At 42.5% G+C, this 18963-nt stretch overlaps 1 long non-coding RNA gene across 2 annotated transcripts in view; it reads right to left on the bottom strand.

Moving 5' to 3' along the window:
* LOC109282600 (uncharacterized) overlaps positions 1-18571 on the bottom strand; it is an 88164-nt gene extending 69593 nt beyond the window's left edge. Inside the window, exon 1 of one of the 2 annotated variants that reach the window (XR_002089623.2) lies at positions 18301-18571. This is a non-coding gene — a long non-coding RNA (uncharacterized LOC109282600). Of the gene's footprint in view, positions 1-9089; positions 9206-18300 lie in introns of those variants that run through there. The other variant, XR_009459154.1, reaches the window with a different exon arrangement.
* Between the last annotated feature and the right edge of the window lie 392 nt (positions 18572-18963).

Raw genomic sequence — 18963 nt, forward strand, 5'->3', positions numbered from 1 at the left:
AAGAGGGAGTTAGCCAGAGGAGCCATGTATTGGCTAACATTCGTTATGGCCCCCATGCACAACCCTGGACTGGAACGTCACAGGGTTCTGACATGCGTGTGGTGAAATCACCTCCCAGTCTGCCTCACGGCTGTAAGCAGACAACCGTTTGGGAAGGGGGAACTCGCTTTTTCATTGTCCTGAGTGTCCTACCAAACAGCCAGGTCACCTCACTTGGTGGCATTGATATCTTTTAAAAGCATTGGTCAGCATCCAATGGGCCTGCTTCTGGTTGGGACTTAATGATGAGGTTATAAAAAGGGACCACCCTCCTTTGAGTGGGAGACATCTTCTTGGAAACACGGACGCACTCACACGCACGCACAGAAGCATGGGCCTCCAAAAATCTCTGGGTGTATATGTGAGTAACTTACCTGAAATTTAGCCAGAAACTTAGATTTAAGTGTTTAGTCGTGCATCAAAATGCTAACCAGCCTATACTGTTTTGCTCAAGGTGGTTTTCTTTCTATATTATGTAGTTTTGTATTCCTGCCTCACTCTATCCCTCTCTGATCAATAAATCTATGTTTTAGCATGTCTCACTGTGTGTGCTTAAGAGGGAAGGGACCAGCCTTGTTAGCCCACTTTGCTAGGCTGACTAAGGTGGACTCAGCTTTTTACTTTCCTCCTGTACTGGAGGCTGCTTGTGAATACTTCAAGCTAATAGAAGCCCCCCAAAATCCCATGGTGGGTTAAGCAACCCCAAGGTCTAAAGGGCCTGTGTACCCCAGGCTGTACAGAGCCCTAACAAAGATCCAGGCCCAGGTGGTAGGTGACAGTTACCCCAGGTTTGCAAGTGGGCTCCAGGAAGGGGGTTGGCCAGATGTAGGCACCCCAGGGGAGACACTCAAAGCATGGTTTTTGGTCAGGTACGGTGAGGCAGGTGGCTCAGTGCAGAAGCGCCCCCCTACTGGCCCACCGCACCCCCATGCACAACCCTAGGCTGGAATGTCACAGGGTTCTGACACAGTCCATTTCTTACCTCTCTCAGGACTGGAGGGGTAGCATGGTCCGTGGCAGGCAGTAAACCTCCAAGGGTGTCCACATTGGTGTCCTGGATGAGACCAGGCTCACTGTGAAATCCCTTTAGCCATTCTTAGTTCCTCTTTGCTCTAACAAAGACAGGCAGTTGGTAATGCTGACAGTGGCATGATTTCTTACTCATTTACAGACATTTTAAGACAAATGGAGCATCAAAGTTAAGGTAGCATTTGAGTGATTCTGTAAACCAGAGAGCAGCTACATTGGATGGATGGATGGATGGATGGATGGATGGATGGATGGATGGATGGATGGATGGATGGATACAAAAATATTTTACTTTTAGCTTGTTAATTATACTGTCCTGATGTGGTGCCACTTTTAACCCCTTAGTTTCTTTATCTTCAGCATGAATTCTAACACTCATGGGGGAATTCCACATCTCCCCACAAATCAAGAAGGCAAAGCTATCAAAGAGTCTTGCTTTCATTTTTTTCCATTCTGGCTAGAATATTGGTGAGATGAATCATCAGGTATAGCAAACATTTGCTCCAAACAAACAAATGCTGCTCATGTGAACGAGGGCAAGATACTTATTTACTGTCTGGGATACTTTATATGTGTAACCTGGGTGGCAGCCCAATAGTTGCCACCTCTGCCCAATATCAGGGATGGTGTGGTGAGTGTGGGGCAGGGCTTCCGGCCAGCACCAATTTATTTTCCAGCCAGCCCCTGCTCCCCACAGAGCAGCCCATGGTCCCAAGAAGGTTTAACACTTAACTGATTTAACTATTTACACTTTATTTGCAAAACAAAAATAATAGGAAAGGTTATTTACAAATGAACTTAAATGGCATAACCAGAATCACAAAACAAACCAGAATAGGTTTACCCACAGGTAGGGTAACTGGCAGCTTTCAGCCACTGCTGAGGTGCTACCACAAGGAAGCAAGGTGGTCACTCCCTGCAGCTCCAACAGGCTTCCCAGTAAGTGACAGACTGCAACAGGTTAAGCTCTTCTGGTCTGCAGCAATTAAATTGTATCAAACCCCAACCCCACAAAGAGGCTGAAGGTTGACTCTCTGTGGCAACGAAAAAAGCAAGCAACAAGCAACAGAGTAGGCTCCTGCAGCAATCGGCATGACCCAAGCACAAAGCTCAGGGACTCCATCCGATGACAATCAGCTGCAGAATAAGGGACAGGACTGAGTCCCCTCTGGGGCAGTCAGTGGCAGAGGGTCAGCAGCACAGGCAGCTCCCAGGGGTCATTGCTCCAAACCCCTATTCTAGATGACTGGCTGGGCACCCCACACACCTCGCAGCTTGCCAATCCTGCTCTGAGCACCTGCCTGTGCCCCGAGCTCCCAGGGACCCTCGTCCTGGCGCTCTGCTGCTCCTCAGGATCCCAGTGCCTTGCCTGCTGCTGTCCCGCTTCCCCGGGGAAGGTAAGGTGTTTCCTCAACTCACCGGCCCAGCTCCCTGCTCCAGATAAGGATGCTGCATGCACTCCTGGCTGCTGCTGCTTCTCCGCAGTGTAGCGGGGGGCCGACTGCCACCCCTAGCCTCCAAGACACCTGGCACATCCTGCACACTGCGACGGGACCTTGGGGCACCAGTTCTCTGCCCCAAGCCCTGGCTGCTGCTCCCTCTCTGCTGCAGGGCTGGAGGCACAGCTGACTGCCACTGCCTTCTTCTCCCAGGGCCTTCGAGGTTTTTCAGAGGGGTCTTTCTGCCCCCTCTGCTGGGTCAGCTCACCCCAGCTCTTCTTAGAAACTCCTGCATCATTTCCCAGAGTCACTGTCAGCAGCCCCCACCAGTTCGGCTGCTGCTTTTATCTGCTCCAGCAGTCCCTCCCTGGCTTGCAAACTGGCCAACCAGGGCTCAGGGTGGCTGGCTCCCAACCCCGGCCATCCCCCTTCCATGCGAATGAAGGTATTGAAAACCCCTTCTTTGGATTGGCTTCTCCTTTTCCACATAGCAGGGCTCCCCTTGGGGTTGCTCAGAGTTCACCAGCACTGTTTCTAGCCCAGGGTAAGTATCTCTGGTGAGCCCACATTGGCAGTCTGTTACATGTGCAAATATGAAGTCAGAGAATAAATTTACTAGAGTTTTTTTGTTTGTTTTCTCAAGAATTTCCACTTCTTGATGATGTTTTTTGCCAAATAACTCTTCCTGTGTTCCCACCAGATCCATTTTCTGGGGAGGATAATCTAAGGACATGAGAATTAAGTCAAGTATTAGAAGTTACATGCAGAGTTTGTGACAGAGCCATAAACAGAACCAGTTTGGAGAGATGAGGTGACAGACCTATATTATATCCTAGCATTCCTCAAGCCTGAGGCAGCTCTTTTCCTATGTTAGCAGAGAGGTAGAGACTGGAGAAGCAAAGCGTGTATTAAGAATGTGAAATTCGCAACAGCACAGAAGGGATTTAGGAGCACATAGTCCTAGTACTAAAGTCAATTCTTTCACAGCTTTTGAAAGTTTCTTCTTAAATTAACAAGCCGTACATAAACTATGGCAATACTAAACTGTCATATATTTCCAGGGAAGCAAAGGATCAAACAAGCAAATGCCTACACAAGGGGATAAGAGATTAAATCTGTGCCCTGCCCTAGGCCACTGAGCAGTAGGGTTGTCAGTCCATGGACACTACTCCAGTCAGTGCCTACAGTAGTCTCCAGAGTTTTAACAAACCTCCACTTAATATAAAGCCTTCCCCTTTCCTTACATCTACCCTTCCTCCCATGTCTCAAGTTGCATTGTGGATCCCAAGTACAAATTCCTGCCTATTTAGCACCTTGCATCAGTAGCATAAGGGGAGGGGGGACTAGCAGGGCACTAGCCTGGGGTGCTGACTTGCCCCAGAATGGCACCTTTCTTGCCCCAGAAAGTCTTTGCCACAGGACGTGTTTCCCTGTGCTGCCTGACTGTAGCAACCAGGTATTGCAGCCCTGTGCCCAGTAGCCTATCTGTGGGTACAGCAAGCGAACAGGGCACCTGGGAGCCCGTGCAGTAGTTCTGTGAAGCTAATATGAAGTGAACCTGTCTCTCAACTGCAGCACCCCCAGTCCATATTGCTACAGCAAGAGCTGTAGTAGTGCTACAGAGTGCAGAGAGCTGGGGCAAGTAAGACTCTGCTCCCCTTTCACCGTCTCCCGCCTGCCCCACTCTACAGTGGTTAGCATAAATAAGCCATTGCTCTTTCCCCCCACCCCTCCAACCTAGGTCATGGAAGGAGCTTATTAAACCTCTTGCAGAGTGGAACTACACTAGAGTAAAAGGGACCAGAGTTTGTCCCTCAATAGATTTCAAATTACAGTCTTAGAAAATTCAGCTCACAGGAGCTTACTGTTTAGCACATGTACTTTCTTCTGTCTGGTATTTAGTTTTTTCCAGCTGTTTGTAACCTGAAAGGGACATATATTTGATCAAAAGATCTGACAACATTAAACATAAATTCCTCATGCCTTCAAAGAACCATGTCTGTCATTAGTTAATCTATCAATTAGTTAATCATCCAACACCCCTGAAGTCAACTGAAAGGCTTCCCATTTGACTTCATTTGAGTTAGATCAGGCCCTGGATGAAGACCTAAAGCATGTGGAAAAGATCAAAGTCCAGAGGAGGTTTTATTTTGACAAATGAAGGACTTCTGTCTTCACAGGTGTCAATTTAGCACTTCTCATATGTATTAAATTCACTTTAAATTAAAAAAAAATAGAAGAGATAGATATAGAAAGCTCAAAATATCTTGTAATACAACATAGCCTATCAGAGCAATAAATCAGGGGATTCTTGACCATAATTACTGGATATTATATTGTCCTATCTGCAATGAAAATATAAAAATATCCTATTTTGCAACCAGTCTGTCTCTAGTGACTTAGCAGCTTTCTAATGAATATCAACTTAAAATAAACTCTATTTCCTTAGAGATCTGCCTCTACAAAGGTGATATTCTCAAAGAAAACCAGTTACCAGTAACTAGTCTTTTTGTATAATATTGATATGGTAAAGGTCTCTTCACCTAAGAAATAGATACGTTTTATATATTTCCTGGTAAAATGCAGCACTGTTTGCTGGTAGGTTTTCTAGAAATATATCTTCTTTTTATGTGGAATATCTCTTCATTTTTTTGTATGCAATAAATTGCATATGGATAATAGAAACCACAAGGAAAGTAAGAGTGCATGTGTCATGATTCTTTACAGTAGAAGACAGAGCAATACTTCAACTAATATTTATGAAAGATTATCATGGCTACTTCCTTAGAAGTCTATTAAAATTATAGAAAGCTTTCCAAATTCTGGTGTATAAAAATGAGTAACTATTGTTTTTATATATTTTGGGGTTTTACGCATCAATAGGCATTACAAGATCATGTTAGTTTTTAGATCCAGGTTTATTTTGTCCAATGGAAGCTGTTAAAAAACTACCACACTGTACCCTATGCTAAATCAATCAAACAAAATGAAAATCCATTATTTAACTACACCTTCCTGACAGATATGCCACAGTAATGGGAAACTTTTCCAGCAATCTGCCTGCATCCAGTATAATTACAATTTTTAATCTTTAGTTTTGACATATTTGTTACTTACCTCATTATCCTCCCATAAACCTAGATCATCACATCTAATGATATTTCAAAAATCCTCTATCCATGTTGAAAAGTTTCAAACAACATTCTTTCGTTGGCTCTTTCAGTACCTCTGGATTCTGTTATTTGATTAAGGGATGCCCTGTCCTCGTTTAAATATGCTAAAACACTCACCTCTTCTGATTAGCATAGTCTGCCATGCAAAGCCTTTGTGCTGTACTTTCTACTGATTTGTACTGTATTACACTGAGATCCAAGTATATGTCTGCTCTTTTCTATTGAACTCATTTGTCTTTGACGGTCAGCTTTACATGTGCATTTGGTGTCAAGTGCTGGAAGGAGAAGCAGCCATAGAAATGCCTCTTCTCCTTATTCTTAATTTTTACACTGAAGGGAATGTGGATTCAATGCCTGGCAATTGCCTTTCAAGTCAGGAACAGAACCATAGATTATTATCAGAGTTTGGATTTGAAAACATTGTGCCAGACAAAAGGGTTCTTGACAAGGCTGCCTCTAGGGTATGGGAAAACCTAGAAGAAGGAAAATTATAGCGCCCTTGTGTGATAGCTACAGCAGTATACAACCAACTCCTGAGTTGGTTCAAGGTGCCACTGTCTCCAAAGGATGTCCAAATCAGAAGACGTGTTGAATGAGCATCAGCACTCACGGGATGGGCCATCCAATTCTACAAAATTTCAGTGTTCCAAAGAAATTATTCTCCTTATTTATGCTAGTTTCATATGTGTTGACTCCAAGGAGTTATGCACATAAGTGAAAGACCCCCACTCTGATGTCCAGATACTGCTCCCCACTCTAGCAAAGCAACCTAAAATTTGACTTAATAAACCAGTAGATGATTCACTGGAAAGGCAGAATCCATCTGTGGCTTAGCACTGCTGTGAGAGGATGTTCCTACAGGAAGAAATTATGGCCAGAGAATCCATAAGAGGGCCTCAGGCTTTGTTATCAGAACAATACCTTAGCTATGAGTAGCAGGCATAATGTAGCTGCCCCACGTTGCATCAGGGGCCCAACTGAGGAAGCTGCACTAGCTTCAGAAAAGGCTGGATCCTAGGATCTGGCTTCAAGACTGCAGCCTGTTTGTGTGTAACAAAAATCAAAATATGACCCAGTGCAGAGCTGTTATCACCCTACCCAATGCAATAGGCCTACAAGCAAGCTGTAGTCTTATTTCCACTTATATAAATTATGAGAAACTATTACACTGGTGCAAGTGACTTCAGACTTGGGCCCACAGACTGATAAAGCACTATTAATATGTACCAATATGTGGACTGTTACCAATCCCAAACAAATTATTGTATGCTTGTGATTGCCATGCTTGGCTTGGAGTTCATATCCTTAAAATGATAATACTGTCTCTGAAGCCCAAACCTCAAAATGTCCAGAGGTAGCTCCTACATCACAAAGCCTGTAGTGATAGAAGCTGTACTTTAAAGATGATCCCTAACTAAGGAGACTAAGAAAGTTTGTGATTGTGAGATGGTCCCTCAGTTAAGTAGCCATCAAATTAGTAAATGATAGACCAAGCATCTGCAGAGGTCTTCCTACTGCTCCACAGTAAATTAATTATTATTATTTCTTTTCATTCATGTATGTCTGTGTTTATTGAACCCAGTGATCACTACAAGGGTGAGGATGATCAGTCTATCTATGGGTTTAATGGCAAATCCAAACCATGTTTGTCATTCCTTTGATGATTGTAGGTCTTCAGGCATACACCTATATACACTATTACCCATAATTTGGCTCCAGCTCTGTTGCATTTTGCATGCCCTACTATTTCTGATCTCCTCCAGATTCTACATTGTTTCAGCCTTTCTCAAAGCCACTGATCACATCCTCTGGTTCATTAAGACTGATCTACAAAGCACAAAAGCTAATTTTTTACAATACTATTTTTTACCCTCACATAATGGAATCCTAAGATGATTCAAAGCCTCCATAAAACACCTTATCCCACATCTCTTCTTAGATACTACAAATGTGGCCAGTATAAATGTGGGGCATGTGACCAGCTGAAGGACATGGGCAACTGTATGAATTAGAGCAGCCCTAAAACTATTCACTTTGTTTTAGGGACTGAACTGGCAGCTGGATAGCCCCCAGATGAGGGGGACAACAAAGATGGCTTAAAGCTATCTTTTCACTGTAACAAGGAGCCAGAAGGCCCCTGTTACTTAACAGGAAAGTGCAACAGGGTGAGCTAGCTCAGGGAAAGCTAGCAGCTAAGGAACTAGCTACCTGCTAGCTGGTTTGTAGCCAAAAGCCAGCAGTAACAGACACAAAGGACAACCAGGCTGCTCAAGGGCTTAGAGCTTCAGAGGAAAGAGCTCCAGAACGGGAGCTAGGAGAGCTCCTAGCTGGCACTGGTGGTACTTTGGGGAAGGCAAACAGACTGCTGCTGCCTTGCAGAGGACTATGACCCAAGATAAGGGGAAGCCTTGTGATACAGAGAGGTAGCTACTGTTTATATTCAGACCCAGAGTGGGTTAGTAGTGTTATAGCCAGAGGCCTGGTTTCTTTGTTATAGTTTATACCAGTGGTTTGGGTCGGACTGTGAGAGGTGGTTTTGGAGGTCCCAATGGTGCTCATGACTGCTTTAAGCCCAGCTAGGGGCCAGGCAGGTGGCACCTGAGAAGGGGTGAATCCAAAGCTTGAGAAAGCCATGGCAACTGGTAGCTTACCTGGGGCAAGGGCCCAGCACCTGAGAGGGGCACTGATAGGGCAAGGGTCTGTTGCTCCTGAGGAGCAGAACAGTGCCCGGAGATGCTCTGAGGATAGGGTGAAACAGGGGCTGAGTAGGCACCAAAGGGTGTCATGGCCACTGCTGGAGCTGGCTTTTGTTACATTCACAAACATATTCTAAGCTACAACCACCCAGAATGACCAGGCCCACAGGTCATCTTTCATAGAGTTTTTGTTTCCCCTTCTCCCTTCCATCTTTTTTTTTTTTTTCAAATATAATCAGGTAATAGTCTTAATAGGGAGTCTACTAAAGGCAATTAGCAAGGATAAAAAAGTATATTCTGTTCATTCTCCTAACTGATTCATTTATGGCATGTGCACTGTGTGCTGGGAAATTACCCTCCAAAGATAATATTGAGTTCCCTTGGGGTAAAAAGTGGCCTTTTTGGTGGGAAAATGTTGGCAACCCTATGATCCAAGTATTTCCTCCTTTGATGAAGGTTGTCTTTCTACTGTACTGAAGTATCATATATGAATGTGCAAAAACAATGAAAAAAGAGAAGTAGGAAAAGAAAACACTTTTCTCCCATTAAGAAAGTCTGATGAAAACTGCTCTTTCATCTGGTATTTGATACTCAAATGCACTTTTGCATTCACAGTTGGATGGAGATTTTTTCAAGTTCAGCCCTAATTTATTTATCTTAAAGCAGGCAATGTACTGTAATTTTACAATAAAGGACTCCCAATCAAAGCTTACCTTATCCAGAGGTAATTAATACAAAGATTGTTGAATTAAAGATGTGAGTCTTGACACTTTGGCAGGGGGTAAGGGACATGGTCTCAAAGGCCCAAATTATGCCTGAAACAGACCAATTAACACCATGTATCTTCTTTTATGTTAACTTCAATTAAGGTTTCTTAAAATTTTTAAAGTTATTTTCTTCTTTACAATCTCAGAATGTCAGAAATGTACATCAAAGAAAAACGCTTCAGTGCGAACACCATAGGTAACGCTCATTTGCACACAAATCTGCATATTGCAAAGGAGTTCAGAGCCCATTTTGCATGAATTATTGCAGGATATGAGTCAATGAATTAAAAAGCTTAAAAATAACAACCATCCAAATGACGATGGGCTGCACCAACTTCTGTTGACATAATGAATTTTAAAAAAAGCAAGTCAGAATTAGACTTTGGTTATGGAGATAAATAAGAAAATGATTTAAAGTGTGATGCTACACAGCCCCATGCATTTTAAACTACTTCTTGGATTCACTTTGCTCATTATTTTGAGATTGTGATTCAACATTCCTCTATTACAAGAGAATATTCTTTTTCTTCCACTAGAAAGTTGAAACAAATGGACGGGTTTGCACTCTTGACTCTTCTGGTTTTGACAGTAAATCCATTGACCGTTTTGTTTCAGAACTGCATACAGTACGTTATTGAAGCAAATTTTATTCTAAAGTCATGTGTATATAACATAAGTTTGTCCTTGTGTTAGTCATTTCCCAAAATATAATTTCCCAGTTTGCCGTTGATTTGCTGTGTCCCAGTACTATGGCTATTTATTTTCCCCATTTTAAGTCAAGAAATACATTTCTTAAAACACCAGTGCAAAATGAAGTTCCTGATATGTATCACTAAGGAGACTTGGCAATTAATGTTTTCTGAGATAAATTTAAATAAGTTAATACAGTGCACCAAAGAGCACATATCCAAAGATTTTGAATTCAAAGCTTTCTGTTTAAAACCCTTTTTCTTTCTACCTTCAGTTACTTGGGTGTGACTCTTGTTGACTCTTGCTAATTTCCCCTCTCTGCTCGTGGACAGCACTATACTCAGCCTTCTGACTGACTTCAGACTAATGCAAGTAACTGGCTCTATCTTGCAGACCCCAAGTCACTTCTATTTGGAGCTGATTCAACTGTTTGTTGCAAACCATGTAATCCCTTGCTGTGGCCCATTTTAATTCTTTTGCAAGCTGTCCATAAACAAAGCAAGATTTTGCAGAAGTTCTAGATTATGGAATAGTCTATTCCACCTATTAGGTGCATAATTGGATTTAGGCACCTACATGCAATTCTGTTCCACCCTGCTTGAGTGCCTAAAAAATAGTTAATGCAAAAGGTATATGGGTCCTCCTCTTTAGTTTCTTGTGACACAGTCTTACAGGTTAGATGACAGCAGCCTTGTATAGACATTCAGTTTCTCCTGGGAGAGCAGCAACTCTCCCAGGAGAAACCATGAGCATACAGATTTTTAGGCTCTTTTTCCCTGAGTAAAAATGGCTACTCCAGAAGAAAAGTAATCTAAGTACAACCAGGGTTAAATCACTTCTAGGAGAGTTTCTCCTTGGACAGCCAGTGTCTGTACCTGCTGGACAGCCTGTACAACACAAGCTGACCCTGGGCAATCTGGATTAGTCAGTCAGAACTGCCTTATGCATTGCTATCATGTTGCCAGGCAGACGAAAGGAGCTTGCATACCATACTGAAATGTGTGCATAGGGATCTCCCCACTCCTGCTTTCCGCCCCTCAGTTGCACAGTGCCAGCATGGCAAGCTCTCCACTCTTCCGGGCTTTAGTATTCAAATATCTTTACATGTGGCTATGTGGCTCTGGGTAAGTTTTTCTACAATGAGAACAAAGCTGGGAGAATTCTCCCAGATTATTTGAATGTGTGTACATGGCCATTGTGTTGCAACAGAAGATCCATTAGTGGATTTTCAGGGGCTTGAATGCAGTGGGAAGGAATCAAATTAAGTTCCTATGTCTTCTATATACATTATTCAACTGATACTTTTCATTTAATATATTTGGACCAACAGGTCATTCACAAACTCTTCACACCAAGTGTTACACAATGTATTCATATTTAGAACTATTTATCCAGGTTATGTGATTAGCAGGGATCCTGGTTTTCTCTGATAAAAAAAAATCCTCAATTTTCAGGTAAAGAAAGTAACACATTTTTCCATGATTAAAATGAAACACCACTGTATAGGTATATGTATGTATTAGTGGTGTTTCATTTTAATCACGGAAAAATGTGGATTTGGGGTTACTTTTTTAACCTCGAAATTGGGGATTTTTTTTATCAGAGAAAACCAGGTGATTAGCTGCCTATGTCGACTGGTATGTTTCCTCTTTCCTGACTGGATGACTAACACTTTATAAACAGGACTAGGTCCTGCAGAGGTTAGAGGGCCACTAGACTTTTCAAGAAGAGGGTGAGAGCACTGGAAGCAGAAATGGAGAAGCAGGCCTAGAGTAGTTAAAGAACTGTCTTATCATTTCTGATGTGCTTTTGGTACACCTTCCTCCAGGATTAATGATACCTTTCCATGCCTTCTTGACAATAGTAGCAGAACTGAAAGACCATTATGCTGGCAACAGCTCTTTAGTGTCCTTTCAGTGGAAAATTATTTATTTCTGTGCCTTGGGTGGAGACATCTCCTTAGAGTAGTTGCCCTAAATGCTGATCTCTACTTGTCAGTGTCTGGCCATGCTGCTCTCTGTTCTGGTGCTGGACTGTTGGCAAAACAACTCTAATAAAGGAATATTCACACTTGTCAAATGTTCTCCCCATTCCTTGCTCTTTCCCTTTCTTTGTCCCTGCCCCCTTCATGCCAAAAGAGCATTCTGCTGTTGGGATGTGTTTATTATTCTCTTCCTGCCTCTGTTACCTACATGTGCACGTTTAGTTCATGTATAGGGACGTACCGAATTCACAGCAGAAGTGGGCTGCGTGGTAGCTCCTTTAATGTTGCAGGTTACCTACACACCCTCCCCCCACTGCTGATTGGCTGAGGGGCCCCAGTGCCGTGCTGCTTGATGCTGCCCAGCTGGGAGGCAAAAATAATTCCATATTTAAAATCACAGTTTTCACCTCCCCGCCAATCAAGAGCAAGCATCAGGGCCCCTTAGCCAATAGGCAGGGGTGGGGGGCATGTGAGGGAACCTGCAAGATTAAAGGAGCTGCTGTGCAGCCCACTTCCACCATGAATTTGGTAAGTCCCATTCATGTAGGATGCTGAGGCCTTCTGACAGGGATGTACTTGTTTGTATACCCATATATGCATGAATCAAAGCTCCTTGCAAAATATTCCTGTAGGCAACAGATGACCCAAACGTTAGGAAAGTGCAACAAGGAGTGATTGAACTAGAAATCAGGTGTAGTAAACAGTCACATTTTCCTACTATTCTCCCAGCTGTATTAACAGTTGTACCAGTTATTATAGTAGTTCAGATTTGTGGCAGCCAGACAGGTATGTCCAGGAACAGAGTTTGGATATTAATGTTTTGAAAAATGATGTGTGGGCAGCAAAGTTCCCATTCACACATTTCTGAAATTTATTACATTTATTATAGTAATTAGAGCTGCTTCTCCAGGAGAAGTGGAGCATGACCCTGGCTTCCACTACATTAAAATGGCTTAATCATTTTCAACAACTACTGGTACATATTATACTTAAGGTCAAATTCACGTTTTATCTGTACCTCATTTTCTAAAGACTATCAGGAGTTTGGGTGTTATAATACATTTCACACCTATTTTACCTCTAACTTCTTATTATCATGATCACAAAAATCTCAAAACATACAATTGATTGCTAAAAAAGGAGGGGGGAAGAGGCAGAAAAAGCAAAGTCAGCTAAAATTGCAAGGGCTCAAATTCCATCTGTTTTAGCTCATTTTTTTGAGATGTCAGTCTTTTTCTGCACAACCAACTGTGATAAAACTGATCTTTGATCAACAATTCTGAAAACACTGGACCTTAGCCAGAACTCATCTGTTTCTCAGTTTGGGCCCTGTTCAAAAGTCTATACTCTTCTAAAGAAGTGCAAATGCCAATGGAAGGATACCAGTCTTGTCAGAGTTGTAGGAAAACCTTACTATTCCTTGCAGCTGAACAAAGCAAAAAGCTAAAAACATTGCATGGGCCTCATCCCTCTTTAAAAAACATCCCTCTGGAAAGATAGGTCTCACCTGTTTGGCTAATAGAGTCTATTTCACTAAGAGAGGATTTTGTCCAGGATGCAGAAGATATCCCAAACTCTTTTTGAAATGTTCTATGAAATATTTGACTGTAATCTAGACAGCTGCCATCAACAAGTAGAAGGGGGTCTCAGTTTAACATGTCATCTTAAAAGACAGTACATCTGATAAGGTCACTCTGCTGCTAATATTGCATTGCAAGAACAGTGGACAGGAGCCCAGCTCTTGATATTAGACCCATGATCTGACCTAAAGCTATGACTTGGTGAATGAATATATTGACTTTGTGTTGACAGCAGTAGAGATGTATAAAAGAGAACATGTTGCATACTGATCACACAGCGATCTAGTGAGGTAAACAATAAGTAGGAATCATACTCCCACATTATGTTTGTGTGGAGGAACAACCACACTCCCGTTCAGTTTAAAGGAAAGAGGGTCCTAGGTTCCTTGAACTGAGGAAGAGAAAGTAGAAGAGTCCTAAACTCAGCAGGTGAAGGGCTTCAAAACAGCTAGCAGTGGACATTCATTTAGGGCCAGCATTTTGGAGGTATTAATGTGCCTTACTGCCATATAAAATTGATCTTTTGACATCTAGAGCAGTATAGTCAAGCCTCAGAGAAAACTGAAGGCTTTGGTTTGCAGTCCAACCCTTGTTAAAGAAGAACTGCACAGCTTAGTTTGCAAATATCATCCTGAACCTGACCCTGCAGAGTTCAAACAGTTCTAGCAATCAGACTGAGTAACAGTCTCTGAAGGGAAGTGATAGGAGCACTATCACTTGAGTTATTTAAACTACATTGGGCAATGCCCTGGGGAATACTGACAACGGCAAGACAATTTTAGTAAGCCAGAATTAAGAATGTAAAATACTTAGCCATTAACACAGAACTACATCATTGGAATGTAAACTTAGGAAATTCACATAGCAGAAACTTAGGAAATTCACACTTCCCACAGTAACCTTTGCCATCCCCAGCTAGTCCTGTTACATATGACATAATGCTTTGAGTGTTTCATTCCACAATACTATAGCACCCAACTTTCCTCCAATCCTGCTGTATCAGAGACAGGGAGATCACATGGCAGTACTGCAAGCTTATGTATGGTATTGGGGTTTACAGCCCATACCTATTCCATAAGAGCAATTGAGATTAATGCCCACTATGTATAGGGTATGGGGTCTGTGGCCAATATCGTGTCCATGAATGAAGTTCACTGGAATAATAAAATATAATCTCTGACCTATGCCACAAGGATGAGGTAAGGCTGGGTTGGTAGAGTAGTTAGAATTTCAATCTGCAAACCAAAATATAGATTTTTCCCCCTGAATAGTGGTTATCTGCATCACATATTTTCATAGTTTCATAGTTGGTAGGGTCGGAAGGGACCTGAGCAGATCATCAAGTCTGACCCCCTGCCATGGCAAGAAAAAGTACTGGGGTCAAATGACCCCAGCGAGGTGTTCATCTAACCTCCTCTTAAAGACCCCCAGGGTAGGAGCCAGCACCACTTCTCTTGGAAGTTGGTTCCAGATCCTAGCCGCCCTGACTGTGAAGTAGCACCTCCTGGTGTCTAGTCTGAATCTACCCTCTGCCAGCTTGTGACCGTTATTTCTAGTCAGTCCTGGTAGTGCTCGGGGGAACAGGGACTCCCCCAATGCCTGCTGGTCCCCTCTGACTAGTTTGTAAATGGCCACTAGATCCCCCCTCAGCCTTCTCTTGTGGAAGCTGAACAGGTTCAGGTCCCGTAGCCTCTCCTAGTAGGGCCTGCCCTGCTGCCCCCGATCATGAGAGTGATCCTCCTCTGGACCCTCTCAATGCTGTCCTCATCCCTCCTGATGTGCGGCGCCCAGAACTGGACGCAGTGCTCCAACTGCGGTCTGACCAGTGCCGCATAGAGGGGGAGGATCACCTCCTTGGACCTGCTTGAGATGCATCTGTGGATGCATGACAAGGTGTGGCTGGCCTTCATGACTGCGTCCCCACACTGTCGGCCCATGTTCATTTTGCCATCAATAATGATTCCAAGATTCTTTTCTGCCTCTGCACTGATGAGAAAGGAGTTCCCCAGCCGGTAGGTATGCTGCTGGTTCTTCCCCCCCAGGTGCAGCACCTTGCACTTGTCAGTGTTGAAACCCATCCTGTTCTCATCTGCCCACCCCTGTAACCTGTCTAGGTCCAATTGCAACCTATTCCTCCTTTCTAGCGTGCCCACTTCCCCCCACATCTTAGTGTCATCAGAAAATTTAAATAGGGTGCTTTTTACCCCCTTGTCCAAGTCGCTGATGAAGATGTTGAACAGCACAGGTCTGAGGACTGAGCCCTGGGGGACCCTACTGCCCACATCCCTCCAGGTCAAAAATGACCCATCTACCACCCATTCACTTGCTTGAGTTAGTTGGGAGAATGAGGTGAAGATTAACAGCTGAGATGCCTCACCATTCCATGTAAAGTAGAATTAATGGACCTGGTTATCCACCGCCTGAACAGGTATAAAAATCCACTACCAAATCAGAAGGGTTTGTTTAACATGTACTTTAATACAAATAAGTGACTCCACAATGTGCAAGACCAAGAAGATTCAAAGCTGGTGTCTTGTAAATTCTCAGGGAATCCCTAGAAATGGCTGTTTCCCTGTGCAGGAGATTGCACACACTTCCTTTTAAGATTAGTTATTTGCTTTAGTTCTTCTTTAAGGTGGCATCTGCACGTTTTCAATTCAAGGAGAAATCAGTGAAAATTCTGGAAGGCACTTCCTTCCTTGTTGGATTTCTAATTCTGACCTGTAGCATAGTTTCAGGCACCAACACACAGTATACTGTTTGTCATTAAAACAGACCTTTCCTTCAGATGTTTTCTTCAAATGGGGTTTATGTGCCTGTCAACATCAGCAAGAGCAGTATGTGTGTGTGTGCCTCTCAGATCCGTAAGTTTCATTCTAGATTCACTGAGAAAAGGGGACATGACACCCAGCACTATGGGATATTCAATCATTTCTGACCCACTTGCACACTTGGCTTGTCAAGACCATGTGACTGTGTGTGCAACCAGCTTTTAACATTACTGCCAACAGTATTTTGCGTGAAAGGTTTTAGTGCTCCCCCCACCCCACTCAGACTTTAGAGTTCTAAAATAAAACAGATGAACATGTTCTGTGGATGCGTGCAGAGCTGGACAAGTTCAGATAAAAATCAGGATGCTCCTACCCATACACAGACACACTCAGATAAATATTCTGAGCACAGCTCATCCCACCCCTCTCCTCCCTCCTTCTGGGGATGTCCATTTCCACCATTCTTATTTTTTGCAGGGGTTAGCTGGAAAATTCTCCAGGTATGCACCCCCTACTTTGCTGAAGTATTGAGTAAAATAGCATTCATGTGACAATAAACATAGCACACCTGCTTCTCCAGTGACAATAAAAAGGGGGCAACAAGTGAAACAAGTCAGGCAGCTTGCTGCCTTTTTTCCCCGTTCTTCTACTTCAGGCCCATCCCACTCAACAATAGCCTTTTAATAGTTAAAAAATCTTTGGGTATGAGCTGTCCCAAAATGCAGCCAGCCAAACTGAAATCTCAGATCCCACAGGATTTACTTTCTTCTTCTTCAGCCTGAGCCCTGCTATTAACACTGCAAGCCCATAGAGAAGAAAAGTCACGTTCTAAGACACATTTAGAGGAGACTTTTCTGAGACCTAGAGTCTCCCCTTTCTGATGCTGCTGCCACATGCATGTGGCAAACTTAAAACCTCTTTCCTTCTGCTGTACTCCCTATCCCTTATAAGCCTTTTTAGCACAAAAATCTTCTAAATATCATCCCAGCAACCAAAATTAGAATGATTTAGAGCACAATCTGATGAGCGAATGGCTTCTGTCCCATTTCAGAAGTTTGCAGGTAACTGCAAGCAAAACTGTCAATGACATTTCAGCCGCAGACCTGCAACATCCATTGATGTGGTATAAAAGCAAAGGAATCACCTTCATGGAGGAGAAATTTGGAGCTTTCTTTTCTCCAGTTGTAGGGGAAAAAATAAACAACTGTTGAAAAAAGGCAAAGATTTTATTCTCACTCAGCCTCACATCTTGTGGGAGTCCTCAGGAGCTAGACTTAAAGTTAAAGAATGCACAAAAACTCTCCCTCCCTTTCTCATGCACACACATGCACAGTACACCACAAGACATTTTCCAAACCCCTGCTGCTGAACCCTGTTTAAAACAAATACAGAGGCAAACAGCAGAACACAGGCCACAGTCACTGTCTGCATTAACAGTTTTCCCACTGGAAGCTGAATTAACAAGGAAGGCACTTGCAAATCAAGAGTGGATGAGGAGTCACTATCTTATCCAAGCTGAAACAGACTCTGAAGTGCTGCTGCATGCCTGCTCTAGCCACTTTTATTTCAAATGACTTTTTTAAAAGTTCTCTAAATTCTGCTTTGCAAAAATCTCTGACAGAAGTCACACTCAGCCATGCTATAAATCAGAGTAATTCTATTTCAGCCAGTAGACTAGTTCTCCATTTACACTGTTGATGAATCCAGCTTTATCCACCTATTTCCCCAGTTCACTCAGTCTTTTGGGTCTTTCTTTGGTAGTTCCTATAGTCTTGATAAATAACTTAATAAATCTGATATTAGGAGGGCTGTGATTATTTTTTTGTTCAGGGCAATTTTTTAGAAGGGAAAAAGTACCAAAAGACAGTCATGGGAGAAATATCGGGCAACACAAAAATTGCTTTATACCGAAAGGAGTAATCTCCCCCCCCCCCCCCCCGCACTATTTTTAGTGTTTTTGCTGTGCTTGGAATTTTGAACAGAGGATTTGTTATATAGGAGACTATCTTTGAAAATCTAACATTACTCAGCAAGTTAACATTTTAACCTGAAGAAAGCAGGAATAGTCTTAATAACCATCATTTTAGAGAATTAAATCTTCCTGGAAGTCGACATTTCTGTATATTGCTTACCTTCATTTCCTGTCAGAGGACTGTGTAGTCTAACTTCAACTTTTCCTTTCTCAGTTTTGTTCAACCATTTACCATAATGTATCCACCCACTCGCACAAGAACCTCAAATTATAAAAACAGAAAAAAAAACTAGTCTTTAAAAAAAATTATAAAATGAAAAAAACATGTTATTGCTGACTCTTGGGACAACCTTAAACTTTGTAAATTCCAATTAGGCTGAAATTCCCAGCAGTAAAAGCCCTAGAAAAAAAGAATTGGCTGCAAACAGAGATTTGCTTATTAAGCTGTGTTATTTATGTAGGAGCCCCACTGGCCTTTGAAATGCTGAACATACTTTTTGGAAGTCTCTAGTAGTAGATATATCTGCCTTTGCTGAACTAAGCCATAGGTGACAGACCCAACTGTAGGTTGTAAGAGGCTTGATTTAGGAAATTGTCCACCTCAAGTTCTTGTTTTGTTTAGTGTTACATGGGTGATTCTTCCAATTCATTCAGTCCATTATAAGAAACCTCATCAAAATATGCTTTAATCAAAAACAAATACTAATTCTAAAATTTAAAGCAGATTAAATGTGATAAATACCACAAGAAGTCCTCTAACAACATATAGTTTGAAGATAATCTCCATGTGTAGCAAAAAACAAAAGAGAACACAGGAAGGTTA

This window comes from Alligator mississippiensis, chromosome 1 (assembly GCF_030867095.1).
Source record: "Alligator mississippiensis isolate rAllMis1 chromosome 1, rAllMis1, whole genome shotgun sequence".
Classification (NCBI taxonomy): domain Eukaryota; kingdom Metazoa; phylum Chordata; order Crocodylia; family Alligatoridae; genus Alligator; species Alligator mississippiensis.